The following is a 20,483-nucleotide window of genomic DNA, read 5'->3' as shown; positions in this document are numbered from 1 at the left end:
CGCGCCTGCTTCCCTGTGTCAGTGAACAGCTCCTGCTTTCCTGTGTCAGTGAGCAGCTGCTGCAGGAGACAGGAGGGAGCACCGACAATGACTGGGCCATGGGAGCATATAGTTGATGTTGCCACTCCCAGAATTCAGAACCATTGTTTAGTGCCCCCTTACAAAGACCTGCAGAACTATGTGACCAGACCGGAGCAGAGATATAGTTAGGGTTTTCTGCCACTTTGAAGTGCATTCAAAGCTAGTAAAATAGTTAGTCTGGCTGGAAAAAGACAAAAGTTCATCCAGTTCAACCATAAAATACAGTTATGTTCAAAATAATAGCAGTGTGTTGAACAAAAGTGAATAAAGCTCAAAATCCTTCTAATAGCTTTTATTTCCATACACACAAATCCATTGGGAACACTACACATTATATTCCAAATCAAAACATGAAGAAAAATATATCAAATTTGTGTTGTTCCTCTAAAATAATTATAAGAAAAGTGAATATTAGACTGTTCAAAAAATTAGCAGTGTTTGTATTCTTCTTTACAAACTCAAACATTCACTATATAAACTGAAAAATGTTTGAAGATTTTGCTTTCCTTTGAATCACTTAATTAATATTTGGTTGTATAAGCACTGCTTCTGAGAACTGCTGTACATCTGTGTTGCATGGAGTCAACCAACTTCTGGCACCTGTGAACAGGTATTCCAGCCCAGGATGATTGGACTACATTCCACAGTTCTTCTCTATTTCTTGGTTTTGCCTCAGAAACTGCATTTGTGATGTCACCCCACAAGTTTTCTATTGGATTAAGATCCGGGGATTGGGCTGGCCACTCCATAACGTCAATTGTGTTGGTCTGGAACCAAGATGTATGTGATAAATAGGCCCAACACCGTAGTATGAGAAACATCTCCATATCATGATGCTTGCACCACCATGCTTCACTGTCTTCACAGTGTACTGTGGCTTGAATTCAGTGTTTGGGGGTCGTCTGACAAACTGTCTCCGGCCACTAGACCCAAAAAGAACAATCTTACTTTCATCAGTCCACAAAATGTTGCGCCATTTCTCTTTAAACCAGTCAATGTGCTCTTTGACAAATTGTAACCTCTTCAGCACGTCTTTTTTTCAACAGTGGGACTTTGCGGGGGCTTCTTGCAGATAGCTTGGCTTCACATAGGCGTCTTCTAATTGTAACAGTACTCACAGGGAACTTTACACCTTCTTTGATCTCCCTGGAGCTGATTGTTGGCTGAGTCCCTGCCATTTTGGCTATTCTTCTATTCATTCGAATGGTAGTTTTTCGCTTTTTTCCACATCTTTCAGGTTTTGGTTGCCATTTTAAAGCATTTGCGATCATTTTAGCTGAGCAGCCTATCATTTTCTGCACTTCTTTATATGTTTTCCCCTCTCCAATCAACTTAATCAAGGTTTGCTGTTCTTCTGAACAATGTCTGGAACGACCCATTTTCCTCAGAATTTCAGAGAGAAATGCACTGTAACCAGTATGTACAACATTTGCTGCCTTCCTTCCTTAAATAAGCGTGTAGGCCGTGTACCGGGGTGGGCTCCCCAGGATGCAATGAAGTCATGAACGAGGAAGGCAACCCCAACACCAGCTTTTGCCACAACAGAATTTTACTTAGATGTGGCAAATAAACACAACCACAAATGCTGGAAACATACAATAAATTTACATACACCCAGCCCAAAGGCTGAGACCCTTGTGCTGCACAGCACGGCACCTTCTGATGATGAAGGTAGAAAGTGAAGTAATTTACCTACTGGTGGGCACAACTAAGCTGCCACACCTTACCCCTTATTACCCTAAAAGAGCAGGAATCAGTGTATGGGTGTATGGTATGGGCTAGCCTGCGGTGCAGCACAACAGCTTACATACTTACAATCTTACACAAATCTACAGTGTTTCCTCTCCCATAACTGGTCCTGTAGCACGTGCCTGAGCATTCCTTCTGAGCAAAACGACAGTCTGGCTTGAGTTTGTAGGATTTTATCAGCTCTCCAATGTGAAATGTCACTTTAAGTTGTGGAGTCCTTACAATGATCAGTAACAACACTTGTGGCCTGACACAAACAGAGACCCTAACTAACTAACTATAGGCCTGGACTCAGTCTCAAGGCGCCAACACTGAAATGAGGTGCGTGCACGATCTTACCGACCCGGGTCTGCTTTTCATCCACTGGTGACTCTGAAAAGAACAAATGTCTCTCCAACAAGCATGCGGTCTCGCCGTATATGTTGCTTAGTTCCCCTGCTCTCATCAGCATTCCTGGCAGCAATCTCATCAGCATTCCTGGCAGCAATCTCATCAGCTTCCTGGCAGCAATATCATCAGCTTCCTGGCAGCAATTTCATCAGCTTCACTTAGCTGCAGCTCTGGTTGCGGAGGGATGCTCTCACACCTGGATGTCATCAGATTCTCAGCTCACACGACCCCCCTCATTCACCATTCTCCAGAACATTGCTGCTGCTCTCTTCTTCCTGTTCTCTCAACTCTGTGTGAAAACTCCACCTCTTCATGAATATAGAAATATCTATGCAGTCTGAGGCTGTTAGAAAAACAGTGACATCTTGTGGATAAACTGCAGAATGTCAATCAAAACATTTAATTTACTCCACACAAGCAGTATTCAAACAATGAGAGCTGTTTCCCCATCTCACAAGCGCAATGATTGCCACCTGTTTTTCAAAGAATGAATGACCTCACTAATAGAACTCCACACTGCTATTATTTTGAACATGCCCCTTTCAATTAGTGATTCAATTACACAGAATCAGCAGCATGCATGTCATGACTGTTGGGTCTGTTGGATTTCTATTACTTTACTACACCTGCTAGTAAATTATTTGCCATGTAGAAATATAATTTCTACCAAAAACAGTGATTGATCAGGTTAGTGATGTCTGACTGCTATTATTTTGAACACAACTGTGTATAATCCTACACCCACAGTTGATCCAGAGGAAAACAAAAAAAACCCAGCAAAGCATGATTCAATTTGCTCCTGCTGGACAAAAAATTCCTTCCTGATCCCCCGAGAGGTAATCGGATATTCCCTGGATCAACTTTACCTTTAAATGTTAGTATCCAGTTATATTCTGTGTATCCAAGAAATAATCCAGGACATTTTTGAAGCAATCCACTGAGCTGACCAGAACCAACTCTTGAGGGAGTCTATTCCATATTTTTACAGCTCTCACTATGAAGAAACCTTTCCGTGTTTGGAGATTACATTTCTTTTCCTCCAGACGTAAAGATTGCCCCCCTATCCTCTGTGATGACCTCAGGGTGAATAGTTCTACACCGAGTTCACTATATGAACCACTGATGTATTTATACATGGAGATCTTATCCCCCCTTATGTATTATACATGGTGATCATATCCCCCTTATGTATTATACATGGAGATCATATCCCCCCTTATGTATTATACATGGAGATCATATACCCCTTATGTATTATACATGGAGATCATATCCCCCCTTATGTATTATACATGGAGATCATATCCCCCTTATGTATTATACATGGAGATCATATCCCCCCTATGTATTATACATGGAGATCATATCCCCCCTTATGTATTATACATGGAGATCATATCCCCCCTTATGTATTATACATGGAGATCATATCCCCCCTTATGTATCGTACATGGAGATCATATCCCTCCTTATGTATTATACATGGAGATCATATCCCTCCTTATGTATTATACATGGTGATCATATCCCCCTTATGTATTATACATGGAGATCATATCCCCCCTTATGTATTATACATGGAGATCATATCCCCCCTTATGTATTATACATGGAGATCATATCCCTCCTTATGTATTATACATGGAGATCATATCCCTCCTTATGTATTATACATGGTGATCATATCCCCCTTATGTATTATACATGGTGATCATATCCCCCTTATGTATTATACATGAAGATCATATCCCCCCTTATGTATTATACATGGAGATCATATCCCCCCTTATGTATTATACATGGAGATCATATCCCCCTTATGTATTATACATGGAGATCATATCCCCCCTTATGTATTATACATGTTGATCATATCCCCCCTTATGTATTATACATGGTGATCATATCCCCCCTTATGTATTATACATGGAGATCATATCCCCCCTTATGTATTATACATGGAGATCATGTCCCACTTATGTATTATACATGGAGATCATATCCCCCCTTATGTATTATATATGTTGATCATATCCCCCCTTATGTATTATACATGGAGATCATATCCCCCCTTATGTATTATACATGGAGATCATATCCCCCCTTATGTATTATACATGGTGATCATATCCCCCCTTATGTATTATACATGGAGATCATATCCCCCCTTAATCTCCTCTTCTCAAGAGAGAATAAATTCAGTTCCTCTAATCTTTCCTCATAGCTGAACTCTTCCGTGCCTCTTATCAGTTTGGTTGCCCTTCTCTGTAATTTCTCCAGGTCCCCAATGTTCTTTTTGTGAATTGGTGCCCAAAACTGAACTGCATATTCCAGATGAGGTTTTACTAATGATTTGTATTAGGGGAAATGATATCTCTCTCTGGAGTCTATACCTCTTTTAATACAAGAGAGGATTTTGCAAGCTTTAGAACCCGCAGCTTGGCATTGCATGACATTATTAAGCTTGTGATCTACCAGAACTCCCAGATCCTTCTCCACCATTGATTCCCCCAGTTGTACCCCCCCCCCCCCCCAGTATGTATAATGCATGCATATTCTTAGCCCCCAAGTGCAGAACCTTACATTTATCAACATTAAACCTCATTTGCCACATAGTTGCCCAATTACACAGTACATTGAGGTCGGCTTGTAAGTTGGAGACATCCTGTAAGGACGTTATTCCCCGGCACAGCTTGGTGTCATCTGCAAAGACTGAAATGGGATTTATAATCCCAGACCCTCTATTGTTTATAAATATATTAAAAAGTAAGGGTCCCAACAATGAACCTTGGGGTACACCACTGATGACCCCAGACCATTCAGAGTATGAATCATTAACCACTACTCTTTGAATACGATCCTTTAGCCAGTTTTCTATTCATTTATGTACAGATTTTTCCAAACCTGTAGACTTTACCTTACACATTAGCGTGTGTGGGGAACTGTGTCAAACGTTTTTGCAAAATTCAAGTATACCATATCCACTGCCACCCCTCTGTCCAAGTATACCATGTCCACCGCCACCCCTCTGTCCAAGTATACCATGTCCACCACCACTCCTCTGTCCAAGTATACCACGTCCACCACCACCCCTCTATCCAAGTATACCACGTCCACCGCCACCCCTCTGTCCAAGTATACCACGTCCACCACCACCCCTCTGTCCAAATATACCACGTCCACCACCACCCCTCTATCCAAGTATACCATGTCCACCGCCACCGCTCTGTCCAAGTATACCACGTCCACCACCACCCCTCTATCCAAGTATACCACGTCCACCGCCACCCCTCTGTCCAAGTATACCACGTCCACCACCACCCCTCTGTCCAAATATACCACGTCCACCACCACCCCTCTATCCAAGTATACCATGTCCACCGCCACCGCTCTGTCCAAGTATACCACGTCCACCACCACCCCTCTATCCAAGTATACCATGTCCACCGCCACCGCTCTGTCCAAGTATACCACGTCCACCGCCTAAAGCTAAACCTTTCTTTTTTCTTTTTTTTTTTGTGCCCGAGCAATGTTCCCATTTGCCTCTGATCTCCCTCTTTTGTCTTCTCTTCCAGCCTGTTTTCTCTTTGGAATGATCTCTCGTTTACTGACCTCAGCTTTCTATCTTGGATGGATTCATCCGTGCCCTACTATGACTTGAAGATGTCCGATTGGATGGAGCACGTTGGGCGGAGACTTTGGTGCTGCCACTGCTTGATCCATGCCAACAGCAGCTCTACATGTAAGATATGGTGTTTTAACATAAATATCTACCTCTGGATGTTTTGGCCCAATTTTAATAAAATACTACACTATTATAGTATTCATTGGCTCCGGTGTGAGCTTTATTTGCTGCTGACCTCTCTACTGAGGATTTGACTGAGAGTGGATGCACACACCATTTAACGTGACCATGGTTGGGGATGGCATGCTGTTTATGTAACATGTACTATAGATCAATGGTCAGTGAGTGTCCATTCATAGTATGGTGGTTGGGGATTGGTCCACATAATAAATGAGTGATTAATCTGGATCTGCACGTGTTGTTTATTGCACTATATTGATGCTTTTTGTGTTACTGATGCACTTTCTTATTGATGCCCTTTTTGACTGATGTGCTTTGTGAGCACTACGACACTTCAGTTATTCTTACTTTTATTTTGTGTTTTAGATGATTATATGCACTTTTGATTGCTTTTATTTCATTTAAGGTTTTTGGTTGCTGCAAATTACATTCTACCCTGACCTTTGGCCTGGTCTCTGGATCATTTTGCCAAGACAGCCTATTTTAAACTCTACCTGTTCTCTTGCATCACTTCTATATCTGTTGTTTGACTTAAGCTGGCCAAACAAGTGTAGATTTTCTGACTAGAATATTTGTACGAAAAGTCGTACGAAAATTCTTTGAACATTCGGTGAATGGATGAACTTTGTTCGAAAATTGTCTTTTTCTTTTAACATTCGAGTTTAAAATGAATGTAATTTCTGAACGATAACCACATATACTGGCCGAAAATTTGTTTGATCGAGAAATGTTCCTTCCTGCCCCTTCGAATTTTCCCATCACTGTGGTCAACAACAAAGATTGATTTGACCCCACTAACAATTAGAAAATCAAATGAATATTCTTGAAACAAAAAAATTCTTGAACGAAAATCTATATGTGTATGGCCAGCTTAAGTCTTGAACAGGGTGCACCTGGAGGTTGGGATTGGGCATGCAGTGAAACCCATCTCCACCATCAGGAGCTCTGATCAAAATCAACTGGTCCTTAGTCTCTGCTTCCTTGGGGGATCCCATTCCAGGTGCACTCACACCTTGTGGATCCATCACACCCTCTCTATTTGTCCCAGTAATCATTGCCACCAGGGCTGAGGTTGGGCAGTAAACCAAAATTTACACCAGAATAGGAATAGAAGGGAAATCAATGGGCACACTTGTGATGAGAACTATCTAAGAGAGAATTTCCCGCACCCTAGAGAGATTTCCTCTTGCTATGTATCTGCAGCAAAGAAGTGAAGGAAAATCTTTTCAATAGAAGAAAGATGACAAAAAAAAACCTGATAGGTTTAAGATTCCGCTACTCTAACCAAAACACCAAAAAATGCTGGCTTTACATATTCTTAAACGATTCACCAACTAGTATTAAAGACAGAGGGTTCTCCAAAAACAACATAATTTCACTCAAGTTGGTACCTAGCTATCATGTTTTGTCTCTTTATGCTTCCATACTTAATAGACATGTGCGATTTGTTTCTTTATTATTAAAAATTTTGTTATTCGGATGTATCCAAATTTTTGGATCACATTAGTAATGAATTTCAACAAATCCAAATTAAATTGTAATGAAACAAAGTATCCAAATTCAAAAATTAATTCAAATTCTAAAATGTATTTGAATTGAAAATGGAAACATACTGCAAAAAATACAGTAAGGTATAAAAGTGAAATAAGATTCCTACTTTGGCTGCTTTAAAGACTAGAATAGAAAAAGATAAAACAGAATAGAATAAATAAGGGTAGAAAATAAAGGAATAGAATAGAATATACAGGAAAAGAATAAAATAGAATAGAAAATAAAGGAATGGAATAAAACAGGATATAATAGACTATAAAAGAACAGTATAGAATAGAATTTAAAGGAACACAATAGAATAGAATATAAAGGAACAAAATAGAAAAGAATAAAATGGAACAGATTAGAAAAGAATTTAATGGGATAGAAAACACAGCAGAAAAAATAGAATAGAATAGAACAAATATAGCTGTTTTTCAAAATTCGAATTTCCAATTTGAAGATACGGTATTTAAACAAATGTGGAAGACAGCAATGGGTAGTATTGCAATTCTGGTACTTTGCAATCTTTTTGTTGGATTTTTGCAAAAAAAAAATAATTTTCTCCTTGCCTTTGTTACAGACCCATGTCCACAAATGGTCAAGATATATAGAAAATGCATTTGTCATTTGGAATTCTATTTCACGAGTGTGTAGATTTCCTATATTTCTACAGTATCTATCTATCTATCTATCTATCTATCTATCTATCTATCTATCTATCTATCTATCTATCCCACAAGTACCGTTCTCCTGGCAACCAGCAAACCCAGACATATCCATTGGATTTCCAGACAGAGAAGCGTGATTCATCACTCCAGAGAACACATCTCTACTGCTCTAGAGTCCAGTGGTGGCGTGCTTTACACCACGGCATCCAACGCTTTGCATTGCACTTGGTGATGTAAGACTTGGATGTAGCTGCTCGGCCATGGAAACCCATTCCATGAAGCTCTCTATGCACTGTTGTGCTAATCTGAAGGCCACACCAAGTTTGGAGGTCTTTAGATATTGACTCTGCAGACAGTCGGCTATTTCTGTGCATTGTAACCCCGCTCTGTCATTTTACGTGGCCTGTCACTTTGTGGCTGAGTTGCTGTTGTTCCCAGTTGCTTCCACTTTGTTATAATACCACTAACAGTTGAGCGTGGAATATTTAGTAGCCAGGAAATGTCACGGATGGACTTATTGCACAGGTGGCAACCTATCACGGTACCACGATTGAATACACTGAGCTCCTGAGAGCGACCTATTCTTTCACAAATGTTTGCAGAAGCAGTCTCATGCCGAGGGGCTTGATTGTATACACTTGTGGCCATGGAGGTGATTGGAACACCTGAATCCAATGATTTGGAGGGCTGGCCCAATACTTTTGGCAATATAGTGTTTTATATATATACAGTATCTCACTGAAGTGAGTCCACCCCTCACATTTTTGTAAATAATTTATTATATCTTTTCATGTGACAACACTGAAGAAATTACACTTTGCTACAATGTAAAGTATTGAGTGTACAGCTTGTATAACATGTAAATTTGCTGTCTCCTCAAAATAACTCAACACACAGCCATTAATGTCTGAACCAATGGCAACAAAAGTGAGTACACCCCTAAGTGAAAATGTCCAAATTGGGCCCAAAGTGTCAATATTTTGTGTGGCCGCCATTATTTTCCAGCACTTCCTTAACCCTCTTAGGCATGGAGTTCACCAGAGCTTCACAGGTTGCTACTGGAGTCCTCTTCCACTCCTCCATGACGACATCACGGAGCTGGTGGATGTTAGATACCTTGCGCTCCTCCAATTTCTATTTGAGGATGCCCCACAGATGCTCAATAGGGTTTAGGTCTGGAGACATGCTTGGCCAGTCCATCACCTTTACCCTTAGCTTCTTTAGCAAGGCAGTGGTCACCTTGGAGGTGTGTTTGGGGTCATTATCATGGTGGAATATTGCCCTGCGTCCCAGTCTCTGAAGGGAAGGGATCATGCTCTGCTTCAGTGTATGACAGTACATGTTGGCATTCATGGTTCCCTCATGGTTCCCAGTACCGACAGCACTGATGCAGCCCCAGACCATGACACTCCCACCACCATGCTTGACTGTAGGCAAGACACACTTGTCTATGTACGCCTCACCTTGTTGCCACCACACACGCTTGACACCATCTGAACCACAGGACATTCATGTTCTTAGCCTGCTTGTCTTCAGCAAACTGTTTGCGAGCTTTTTAGAGCATCATCTTTAGAAGAGGCTTCCTTCTGGGACAACAGCCATGCAGACCAATTTGATGCAGTATGCGGCGTATGGTCTGAGCACTGAGAGGCTGACCCCCCCACCCCTTCAACCTCTGCAGCAATGCTGGCAGCACTCTTACGTCTATTTCCCAAAGACAACCTCTGGATATGACGCTGAGCACGTGCACTCAACTTCTTTGGTCGATCATGGTGAGGCCTGTTCTGAGTGGAACCTGTCCTGTTAAACCACTCTATGGTCTTGGCTGCAGCTCAGTTTCAGGGTCTTGGCAATCTTCTTATAGCCTAGGCCATCTTTATGTGGAGCAACAATAATTTTTTTCAGATCCTCAGAAAGTTCTTTGTCATGAGGTGCCATGTTGAACTTCCAGTGACCAGTATGAGAAAGTGAAAACGATAACACCAAATTTAACACACCTGCTCCCCATTCACACCTGAGACTTTGTAACACTAACGAGTCACATGATACTGGTGAGGGAAAATGGTTAATTGGGTCCAATTTGGACATTTTCACTTAGGGGTGGACTCACTTTTGTTGCCAGCGGTTTAGACCTTAATGGCTGTGTGTTGAGTTATTTTGAGGGGACAGCAAATTTACACTTATACAAGCTGTACACTCACTGCGTCACATTGTAGCAAAGTGTCATTTCTTCAGTGTTGTCAGATGAAAAGATATACTAAAATATTTACAAAAATGTGAGGGGTGGACTCACTTCTGTGAGATGCTGTATATATATATATATATATATATATATATATAATATAAAATTTGCAGTAATGAAGTACACTTTTTTTTTTCTACTCCACATATATAGTATAGGATATAGGGCATGGTGGAGAACAAATGCAGGCAACTGTGACTTCAATTTCAATAGCCCCTATTACTTTCTGACCTAACTATAGCCCCTGTGTGCTCAGTAAGTAAGGCTGCTCGATGATTTGTGATCAGTGGTATGACCTGATGGGGATGTAAGAGGGACAGTCTCTTCAGGACTAAAACAAGCACCCCTTCTTTTTGCTTCTCTTGGCATCTGATTTCAGAATCTATCACTGGCTCTGCCAGTACCTGTATTGTTAATGAAGACATCATAAATGTGGAAGAAGAAAAAAGGAGTACACTTGGAAAGTTTCATTTCATGAACTTCAACATACAACTTTATCTAAAATAAGAAGATCTTTTTTGAGTTCATCACTTCTCCATATGGCATTGCCACTTTCAAAATGTGTAATTTTCTGTAAGCAATTTTATAGACAAATAGGAAAGTTTCAAGTTTGACATTTTAACATTATTCATTTTGCCCTTTATTACATTTGAAATAACAAATTAAACAAAAAAAAGTGTAGAGAAGGCAGTAACTATTTCTGTACTGTTTTTGTAATCTAAGTACATTAAGGAACATTACTGCAATGCATATAAATGCCTGCTACATGTGAATTGCAGTTCTTTGCCATTGCAACTGAATAGTGGACTGGGGAGTATAAGACTTGAGGGGGCTGATGACAAGGAGGGGGGGCAGTTCTACCAAGTAATCGTAACTGCACCACTTTAAGAAGCTAAAAACATTAAATGCATTTAACCAATAGACATTTGTGGTTCGTTTCATTCCGAATTGAAATTTGAATAAGATTTTCATATTCTGGAGATTTGGATGTATTTGAATTTCCAAATTACGACAGTAACAAATTTCAACAAATCCAAAATACATTTTAATAAAACAATGACATTAATTTCTTTCATTTTTATGTTTGAAGCATTCGAATGAATTAAATGGTCTGAACTAATTCGGCCAGCTGCAAAGTCCTTAACAATCATGGCTCAACAACCAGAGTCCTTAACAACCATGCAAACAAACAATGCCGACCTAATTTTATAATGCTATTCTAAATATACAAAATGAATGCTGAACATATGAAACAAATGCCAAACTTCTGGAAACTAATTGGTCCAACGTAATATTGACTCAATATTAGGTTAGACCGATTTATTTTTGGAATTTGTTTTGTATCTTCGGTATGTGCTTTGTATATTCAGAATAGCTGGTTGTTAAGGAGCAGGTGGCCGCGGCATCCTTAACAACCATGACTTAAATAAACAAGTGCTGGCATAGCGCCCTAGTAGGGATTGAGGAGGGGGGGCACAATGTTTTTTTTGTTTTTGTTTTTTTTAAGCCAGTTTTGTTTGTTTACATTCTTCTGTCAGCAGGGAATCCCACTGACAGCAGGTGAGTCATGGTTGCTAAGGACGCAGTGGCCGGCCACCTGCTCCTTAACAACCAGCTATTCTTCAAGCTTCTGTGAACAAGCCCCCAATGGGCAGGGCAAAACGTGACATAGGGCGTTGCCAGAGTGACGGCTGAGCCCACTCATTACACACTGTTCTTTTCTGACTCCTGTGGATCGGTCTGAGCGGCGTTCATCCTCACAAACATTGCCAAGTCTCTGGAGTCATTTGGGACGCTGCTTGCTCTTCTCTCTGCCGGCAGGGTGATTAGGATTTGCTGTCAGCCTCGAGCAGTGTCAGAAGCCCACTAATGGTTCTAACAGCTATTCTTTGCAATTAATTTGGATCGATTCAATATTTTTGATTCGAAAACTTCCAAAAAATTTGATTCCATATAAAATGAAACTAAACTAAATGAAACAAATTTTGTTACAAATGCAATGACACAAAAATAGTAACTTAATGAATCAATCCGAAACTAAACAAATGTTTTCGTTCTGCACATGTCTATTAACCAATAGTGATTAGAACAGGCTGAGTTTTCTGTAGCATTGAACTACAGTTTATGTTTCCTTCTCTTTTCAGTGAAAGTGCACCTGTCAAGAGAGGAATTCAGTGAGAATCACTTATCTCTATGTTATGTGCAGGTCAGTGGCTCAGAAGTATTTAAAGTAGAACTTCAGTGCATTTGACCGTGGCTCCACCCCCCTCCACCAGTGCCACCATTTTTATTAGTCTGGCACACGTGCAGATGCACTGAAGGGCTCTGCCCAGCCTTTGGGACCTGCCTTGCGGTGCATCTACACATGTGCTCAGCAGTGCTCATACATGCACAGGTAAAGAGGTCCAGTCCTCCTTCACTGCGCCGTCCTTGCACACTTGTGCATACAAATCGGCACATGTGCGGAAGGTCTTTGCTGGATCCCAAAACCCAGCAAAGCCCTTCAGCATGCCTTTGCACACATGCACAGTGTCATTCTTGCCTAGCCGTGGAAGAAGGCAGAACAAATAATAACATTTAAAGAGGAAATAACAGTATCCAATTGTGGTAGAGGGAGGGCTCTGGAGCCAGGTACATCCACATTGTCTTCCAGGGTGAAGGTCCACTTTAAAACAATGCATCAGGGGGACAAGCGGTGCTGTGGCTAGATGCCACCAAGGCTTTCAATAGCATTGAGTGGCACTACCTATGGACAGTTCTGGAGGCATTTGGAATAGAACCTAACTTTATTCAGTGGTACAACTTTTGTACTTCTCACCACAGGCTAGGAAATGGATCAATGGCATCTTATCCAACCAGTTTGTGCTCCAGAGAGGAATGAGGCAGGGGTGCCCACTGTGTCTGATATTGTTTGCATTGGCAATGGAACCCCTAGCAATAGCAATTGCACAATCAACTATAATTGTGGCCTTTAGGAGAAGGGAAGATAAGATCAGTCTCTATGGGGATGACGCCTTACTTTTCTTAGGAGATATAAAGCTTTCCCTTACTTCCCTGATGTAGCTGATTTCTCAATTTGGAGAATTTTCATGGTCTAGACTTTAGAATAAACTGGGAAAAGCCAATTCTCCTTCCCCTGAACTTCCTGAAGGAAAATATTCCACCGCAGCCTCTCCAAATCAAACTAATAGATATCTTTTAAATATTTATGAGTGACTGTCTTGTGGCTATTGTTTATACTTACATCATTAACCCCTTGACGCCGAGCAGCTGCATATTTGCGTGCAATTAGAAAATACATATGTGCTGAGAGGGAGCGCCATGCGCGCTCCCAGCATATATGTCTGTGACTCCTGGAAAAGTCCCGATTTCCCCTTTCGATGGGGAGGTTTTACGATCATGTGACCGCCGTGACGGCGAATCATGGCAGACACATGACCCGAAAACCCCGCCCTGCCTCCTGGCTTCAGAAACTCTTAAAGGGCTGGGAGGCGCCGGCGCCAAGAGGTTAAAATGGTTTGGTTTCCACAATTGTTAAATATTTTACACAATTCCCCAATATGATTTATATCTAGCCAGAGCTATCTGAGAATGTGTCGGTATCATCAGCTGGAATTTATGTTTTGTTTTGTTCCCTGAAGAAGTGGGCTGAGTCCCACAAAATGCATTGGAATTCACAAGCAAAGCACCTTTCATGGTTTAAAGTGGATACTATTCAATCATTTGTTTATCAACACCTATGACGTTGTCTGGTTAGGTGTTCTTTTTCAATACAATTATATTTCTCCACTGTTAGCCATGTACCTTCATATATTACTTGTACAGTTTAGCCCTTTTTGCGCTTATGTAATGGCTGCTGTTCGTTGTGGCTGATACCTGTGACGCCACTACATCTAGGACATCAGCCACAGCTTACTGTGACCGTTTTTTGTTGATTGTACAGTCAGGTCCATAAATATTGGGACATCAACACAATTCTAACATTTTTGGCTCTGTACACCACCACAATGGATTTGAAATGAAACTAACAAGATGTGCTTTAACTGCAGACTGTCAGCTTTCATTTGAAGGTATTTACATCCAAATTGGGTGAACGGTGTAGGAATTACAACAGTTTGCATATGTGCCTCCAACTTATTAAGGGACCAAAAGTAATGGGACAGAATAATAATCATAAATCAAACTTTCACTGTTTAATACTTGGTTGCAAATCCTTTGCAGTCAATTACAGCCTGAAGTGTGGAACGCATAGACATCACCAGACGCTGGGTTTCATCCCTGGTGATGCTCTGCCAGGCTTCTACTGCAACTGTCTTCAGTTCCTGCTTGTTCTTGGGGCATTTTCCCTTCAGTTTTGTCTTCAGCAAGTGAAATGCATGCTCAATCGGATTCAGGTCAGGTGATGGACTTGGCCATTGCATAACATTCCACTTCTTTCCCTTAAAAAACTCTTTGGTTGCTTTTGCAGTATGCTTTGGGTCATTGTCCATCTGCACTGTGAAGCGGCGTCCAATGAGTTGTGAAGCATTTGGCTGAATATGAGCAGATAATATTCCCGAAACACTTCACAATTCATCCGGCTGCTTTTGTCAGCAGTCACATCATCAATAAATACAAGAGAGCCAGTTCCATTGGCAGCCATACATGCCCACGCCATGACACTACCACCACCATGCTTCACTGATGAGGTGGTATGCTTAGGATCATGAGCAGTTCCTTTCCTTCTCCATACTCTTCTCTTCCCATCACTCTGGTACAAGTTGATCTTGGTCTCATCTGTCCATAGGATGTTGTTCCAGAACTGTGAAGGCTTTTTTAGATGTTGTTTGGCAAACTCTAATCTGGCCTTCCTGTTTTTGAGGCTCACCAATGGTTTCCATCTTGTGGTGAACCCTCTGTATTCACTCTGGTGAAGTCTTCTCTTGATTGGTGACTTTGACACACATACACCTACCTCCTGGAGAGTGTTCTTGATCTGGCCAACTGTTGTGAAGGGTGTTTTCTTCACCAGGGAAAGAATTCTTCGGTCATCCACCACAGTTGTTTTCCGTGGTCTTCCGGGTCTTTTGGTGTTGCTGAGCTCACCGGTGCATTTCTTCTTTTTAAGAATGTTCCAAACAGTTGTTTTGGCCACGCCTAATGTTTTTGCTATCTCTCTGATGGGTTTGTTTTGTTTTTTCAGCCTAATGATGGCTTGCTTCACTGATAGTGACAGCTCTTTGGATCTCATCTTGAGAGTTGACAGCAACAGATTCCAAATGCAAATAGCACACTTGAAATTAACTCTGGACCTTTTATCTGCTCATTGTAATTGGGATAATGAGGGAATAACACACACCTGGCCATGGAACAGCTGAGAAGCCAATTGTCCCATTACTTCTGGTCCCATAACAAGTGGGAGGCACATATGCAAACTGTTGTAATTCCTACACAGTTCACCCGATTTGGATATAAATACCCTCAAATGAAAGCTGACAGTCTGCAGTTAAAGCACATCTTGTTCGTTTAATTTCAAATCCAATGTGGTGGTGTAAAGAGCCAAAAATGTTAGAATTGTGTCGATGTCCCAATATTTATGGACCTGACTGTACACCAATTATATGTGGGATAGTCTATTAAAATGCACCTAATGCTCCAAAATGAATATGATCTCACAAAATGAAAATTCTTCCAGCATGTACAACTAAGACATGCTTTGGTGGCTCAGACCCATATGCACTGAAAGAACAACAAAACCCAGTGCTAGCTCTAAAAAGGGACTTATTTCCCAGCTGTATGGGCTTTTGACTGACAAAATACAAGCTTAGACTAAAATTCTGGCTAAAAAATTGAGGAAGATTTAGGACATATAACAGATTTATTGGAACAGGCACTGACTACACTTACTTCAGTATCCTCATCCTACACAGGGACTCATGTAGCTTTTTATACAGCATAGAATTTATCATACCCCTTCTAATCTACATTGATGGCATCGTAGAGATACACTAGATTATCCTAGATGTGATAGAAGCCTGGCTGACCTCGTAATATGATGTGGAAATGGCCAAAATTGCTTTGCTACTAGGGGCGGACTGACCATTTGGAAACTCGGGCACTGCCCGAGGGCCCTGGGGCAGTAGGGGGCCCCATGAGATGCCCCCGGTACCTTTTTCATAGGCTTTTTTGAGTTTGAGCAAGGACACAGGGGCCTTATGATCCCCTATTGCCCGGGGGCCCCATGAGTTGTCAGTCAGCCCCTGTTTGCTACTGTAATGAGGTTGTTACCTTCATATCTTTTACATATCAAGTTGATATACCGATTGAACAAAAACCATGTCTGTTAACTAATTGCCGCCTGCTAACAGTACAGGAAGAAGGGTCAGCAGCACACCGGAGGATTGATGAACATAGTGTATATTTATTGATCCACAGGATACACAAAACACCAGGACATGAATACAGGACCTGTTAATGCGTTTCACACGATCTTGTGCTTAATCACAACAAAGAAAACAACAAAAGTGCTGTCTTATATAGGTATTAGTTAATAAAGAACACCTGTCCTAATCAGCACTCCTGAATCCTGAGGATACACCTACTAATACATTGTAACAAAACATATAAAACCATTGTATCAAAAACAGTGATCTAAGAGAACAACAAGAAAGGAGGAAAAGAAAAAGAAAAGAAAAGTGGAAGAGAAACAAAGAGAGAGAAAAAGAATAATTGATAAAAATAATTATGAAAAAATTATAAATGAAAAGTAAAATGAAAAATGAAATAACATACACAAACACAGATAAAAGTGAGTAAATATCCCAAGAAGATATGGGCTAAGGAGCCACATTTGTACATAATCAAAATTTAAATAATGATATATACAAAAAACGCATACAGAAAGCACTTGATTGCTTGGGATAAAGTACAAAAAAAATCACAGAAAAATCACAAAAAAAATACATATTCAGACCAGAATATATCAAAGAGCAGAAACAATATATATCAAAAGTGACGCATCAAAAAACAATGCATCAAAAAACAAAAGTAAAGCACCATAAAAACGAAAAGAAAAGAAAATCCCAAAGGGAAAAAAAAGATGGTGTTCAAGATGTGTGTGCACATGAATGTGCGCACATAAGGTGCATATATATATTCCAGGTACTTATATAGCGCCGTCCATTTTTGCAGCGCTTTACACATACAGTTGTGTTCAAAATAATAGCAGTGTGTTGAAAAAAGTGAATAAAGCTCAAAATCCTTCTAATAGCTTTTATTTCCATCCACACAAATGCATTGGGAACACTACACATTCTATTCCAAATCAAAACATGAAGAAAAATAGATCAAATTTGTGTTGTTCCTCTAAAAAAATTGAAGAAAAGTGAATATTAGACTATTCAAAAAAATAGCAGTGTTTGTATTCTTCTTTACAAACTCAAACATTCACTATATAAACTGAAAAATGTTTGAAGATTTTGCTTTTCTTTGAATCACTTGGTTGATGAATATTTGGTTGTATAAGCACTGTTTCTGAGAACTGCTGTACATCTGTGTTGCATGGAGTCAACCAACTTCTGGTCCCTGTGATCAGGTATTCCAGCCCAGGATGATTGGACTACATTCCACAGTTCTTCTCTATTTCTTGGTTTTGCCTCAGAAACTGCATTTTTGATGTCACCCCACAAGTTTTCTATTGGATTAAGATCCGGGGATTGGGCTGGCCACTCCATAACGTCAATCTTGTTGGTCTGGAACCAAGATGTTGCACGTTTACTGGTGTGTTTGGGGTCGTTGCCTAGTTGGAACACCCATTTCAAGGGCATTTCCTCTTCAGCATAAGGCAGCATGACCTCTTCAGGTATTCTGATGTATTCAAACTGATCCATGATCCCTGGTATGCAATAAATAGGCCCAACACCGTAGTATGAGAAACATCCCCATATCATGATGCTTGCACCACCATGCTTCACTGTCTTCACAGTGTACTGTGGCTTGAATTCAGTGTTTGGGGGTCGTCTGACAAACTGTCTCCGGCCACTAGACCCAAAAAGAACAATCTTACTTTCATCAGTCCACAAAATGTTGGGCCATTTCTCTTTAGGCCAGTCAATGTGCTCTTTGGCAAATTATAACCTCTTCAGCAAATGTCTTTTTTTCAACAGTGGGACTTTGCGGGGGCTTCTTGCAGATAGCTTGGCTTCACATAGGCGTCTTCTAATTGTAACAGTACTCACAGGTAACTTTATACCTTCTTTCATCTTCCTGGAGCTGACTGTTAGCTGAATCCTTGCCATTTTGGCTATTCTTCTATCCATTCGAATGGTAGTTTTTCGCTTTCTTCCACGTCTTTCAGGTTTTGGTTGCCATTTTAAAGCATTTGCGATCATTTTAGTTGAGCAGCCTATCATTTTCTGCACTTCTTTATATGGTTTCCCCTCTCCAATCAACTTTTTAATCAAGGTACGCTGTTCTTCTGAACAATGTCTGGAACGACCCATTTTCCTCAGAATTTCAGAGAGAAATGCACTGTAACCGACATGTACAACATTTGCTGCCTTCCTTCCTTAAATAAGGGCAATAATTGCAACCTGTTTTTCAAAAAATGAATGACCTCACTAATAGAACTCCACACTGCTATTATTTTGAACATGCCCCTTTCAATTAGTGATTCAATTACACAGAATCAGCAGCATGCACGTCATGACTGTTGGGTCTGTTGGATTTCTATTACTCTACTACACCTACTAGTAAATTATTTGCCCTTTAGAAATATCATTTCTACCAAAAACAGTGATTGATCAGGTTAGTGATGTCTGACTGCTATTATTTTGAACACAACTGTATATATTGTACATTCACATCAGTCCCTAACCCTCAAGGGGTGTATTTCATATCAATCTAAATGGTTGCCAGTGCAACAAGTCTATTTTTTCACCAGCTTTAATAAGCTGGTCTCCTGTGAGCTTTTCAATTCACATCATACATGGTAAATAATAATAAAAAGAGACAGAATAATTTTTAGGGTTTTTTTTATTTTAAAGAGTTTCTGAGCTGGTATCCAAAAGCATCACATCCTGGGCCTTCCACATCCCATTATGCAGTGGGTACAGCCTGGGGCATGGCTGGGGGCTGGGCCTGCTCAGGCTTTGTTCATTTCTGCTCAGAGATGGGAGTAGTTGGCAGGATCTCTTCTTTGGGCTCCACAATGCTGACGTGGTCAGGCAGGGGCTTCTTGGGGCCAATCTTGCCACTGGGGTCCCAAGGAAGCATGATCTTCACCTTGATACCCAGCACACCTTGTCTGAGAAGGATGTGACGTACAGCTGTATCCACATAGTAATTGACTGGGTCTCCACTGTGGATCATCAGGCCATCCACGAACTTCATGGACTTGGCTCTCTGACCTCTCAGTTTGCCAGACATGACCACTTCACAGCCCTTGGCCTCACTCTCCATGATGAAACGCAGGACACCATAACAGGCTCTCCTCACAGCCAGGCCTCCCAGGAACTTGTAACGCAGGGATTCAGCCTGAGCGATGGCACACAGACCCCTTGTAGCAACTTTCTCTACATACAGCTCCACACTGCCCTCAGGAAACCCAAACCTCTTCTGGACTACGGCATATACACACATGCATCTATATGCAGGAGTGAAGGGAACACTAGAGACATGCTCTCTATCAATCATAAAAATATGTGATGTCCCATTCATGGTTCAAACCCCGTGAGGCATTTATTTAGATAGAATATCCAGAATACCTCCCTTTTGCACAACCGCAAAAATGTATCACTACCTCTTTTGAAAGGACACATTTTTTTATTGCATATATTGCAAGCAGGCAGCACAGACGGCCAGGCAACGTACTGAAAAACCAAAACAACATGAGCCTGGTGTCTGATTCAAATCTAGACCACCGCTACCATTATAACTGAAGACGAGACATATGTAGACTAATGAGTAAAAAATGGTGCACTGTCTCTTTACTGGTACTGTACTGATACGTCGCCCAGCACATGCGCACTAGGCGTGG

The 20,483-nt window shown here is 40.9% G+C and overlaps 1 pseudogene; it reads right to left on the bottom strand.

Annotated features, from left to right (window-relative positions):
• Positions 1–19,464: 19,464 nt before the first annotated feature.
• On the bottom strand, positions 19,465–20,054 carry LOC149454395 (small ribosomal subunit protein uS3A pseudogene; annotated as a pseudogene).
• Positions 20,055–20,483: the final 429 nt, after the last annotated feature.

This window comes from Staurois parvus, unplaced genomic scaffold, assembly GCF_062004578.1.
Source record: "Staurois parvus isolate SC_StPar_1 unplaced genomic scaffold, SC_StPar_1.0 ptg000432l, whole genome shotgun sequence".
Taxonomy (NCBI): domain Eukaryota; kingdom Metazoa; phylum Chordata; class Amphibia; order Anura; family Ranidae; genus Staurois; species Staurois parvus.
Note: the sequence above shows the minus strand (reverse complement) of the source record. Positions and strands in the feature narration are given on the sequence as shown.